This window comes from Lupinus angustifolius, chromosome LG16 (assembly GCF_001865875.1).
Source record: "Lupinus angustifolius cultivar Tanjil chromosome LG16, LupAngTanjil_v1.0, whole genome shotgun sequence".
NCBI lineage: Eukaryota > Viridiplantae > Streptophyta > Magnoliopsida > Fabales > Fabaceae > Lupinus > Lupinus angustifolius.
The window spans coordinates 1117422-1120039 of NC_032024.1; positions in this window are offsets into that span (position 1 = coordinate 1117422).

Consider the following 2618-nt stretch of genomic DNA (forward strand, 5'->3'; position numbering starts at 1 on the left):
TATTTACAGATAAAAGTTTTTGTTTTTATTTTTGTGTCTGACAAGAGTTCATCCTGCTCCTACGTATCCCCGGGTGCAATAGGGAAATCAAGATTTACGTAGTTCTTAAGTAGAAAATATTTGTGTGTTGATTGATTTTAGTAATGGAAAGTGGTTTGACTTATATCATTTTACCCATACTAGTGAGAAAGAAGAGGTAGTACGACAACCACTCATCGCTTTCTTACTAATCATGATAATAAAAAAAGGACTCAAATTGTCAGTTGATAAGGTTAAGGAGGGAGATACAACTTTGTCCTACATCACTTTACCCATTTTAAATAAAAGAAGAGGCAGTACGACAACCGCTCACCACTTTTTATTAAATAGGATAATGAGATAAGGACTTGATATATATTGTCTTATTCTTATTAGAGAGAAAGAAGAGGTAGTATGATGACCGCTTATCGCTTTCCTACTAACATGATAATAACATAATACTCAAGTTGATAATCTTTCTCTAACCTTAGCACTTAAAAAATATTTTTCTCTTATTTGATTAATTTTATGAAAAATTTATTATTTCAAAGGTTTACATTATAAAATACAAATGATTGTGGCTCTTGATTATTTTAAAGATTCATGTCATAAAATATTAATGATTGTGACTCTCGATTATTTCAAAAAAACTCATATCATACAATATTAATGATTGTGACTCTTAATTCAAATATTAAATATAATTACAAAAAAAAGTATACTATTTAATGATGGTTCAAATAAATATGATATATTAATTATTGACGACTTTTTTATATTTACAAGAAACGACATCAATGAATAATTGATTACTTTTTTTGAAATTTGTCAAAAATGAATCTTTTATTAAAAGTTGGGTAAGACTTTAGAAGATAAGGACGACACTGACCATCTACCACTAATCTCCTTACCCTAGAAATAAGAGGTAGTACGACAACCACTCACCGCTTTCTATTCGAAAGGAAATGAAGATATGGTTCGGTTCATTCACCGTTCTCCCAATTTCTTACCTTAAAGTTATTTTTATGCTCGAGTAAAAATAGAGTCATTGATAAAATCATACATATCTTTGTTACTTTATTATGATAGTTATAAAGGATTTACAAGTGACTACAAGCATAAAGTATGTAAATAAATTAAGTATACAAATAGCTAGCAAATGAAATAAGAAGTAATTGAAACATACATAAATAAATAAGAAATAAACAAATAAATGAAACAAAGAAGCCTAATACCCAAATAGATATATTAATTCTCTTAAATTATCATAGTAATAAAACTACCAGTAGACCAAACAAGATAACTAACAAATAAAGAAATAAAAATAGAATATAATATAATCTAAATAAAAACTACAAAAAATGAAATGGCAGTACACGAAATAACAATGGAAAGAGAATGAGTTTCAATGCTTGGGTTTGAAATACTCTTTCACTAAGCTTGTGGTTCATCATAATAATTAATGTGTAAAATGAATATGAGATAACAAGTGTAGTTAAATGGGTATGTACATATGACAAGGTTAATTAGCAAAATACGTGTTTATGGCAGTGAACAACAACAAATAGAAAAAAAATAAAAAATAATAGGAGATAGTGAATTGAAACAAGAAAAAGGCTTGATGGTATTGCTTAGCTAATGAAGGATAATCACAAAGAAAGAGATTGCTTAGGTTCATGTTATATGCTTACTTATAAAATCCTCCTTTTTTTTATTTCATACACCTCTTATCCTCTCCTTTTTTTCTCTTTCTGCAATAGTTGTTGAATAGGTTTTTTTATTTCAATCTTGGGGCCCCTAGGTTAGTGCTAAGTGGGGTTATTTATAGCCTCACTTAGATTTAGGGTTAAGGTTAATGAAGAGTTCTAAGGTAATTTTAACTTAGTCCTGTGAATGTTTTTAATTGTGACCTAGTCCCTGAACTTCCTTAAAATTTAAAAAAATATCCCGGACGAAATTGAGTATTCACAACAATCTTTATATGCTGAATATTATAGTTGATTATAGTGAAACCATAAATGTGGAATCACGTGGTACTAAGTGTAAAATTGAAAATAATAATTCATATGCATTATGGCACAAGCGCCTAGGTCACATTTCTCAAAAGAGAATTGAGCGTCTTGTGTCAGATGAGATTTTGGATTCCATTGACCTCACAAACCTTAGCGTTTGTGTTAAATGCATAAAAGGAAAATAGACCAAACAATCGAAATCTGGTGCATATAGAGCTTCAGACGTCTTAGAATTGATACATACGGATATTTGTGGGTCATTCCCTACGACTTCCTGGAATGGTCAACAATACTTCATATCATTCATAGACGATTATTCTCGTTATGCATACATTTTTCTTATTCATGAAAAGTCTCAATCATTGGACGTGTTCAAAACTTTTAAGGCTGAAGTTGAAAATCAACTCAGCAAAAGGATTAAATACGTCAGATCTGACCGTGGTGGTGAATGCTACGGTAGATATGACGGTTCAGGTGAACAGCGTCCATTGCCTTTTGCCAAATACCTAGAGGAATGTGGTATAGTCCCACAGTACACCATGCTAGGATCACCTACCATGAATGGTGTGTCTGAAAGACGAAACCAGA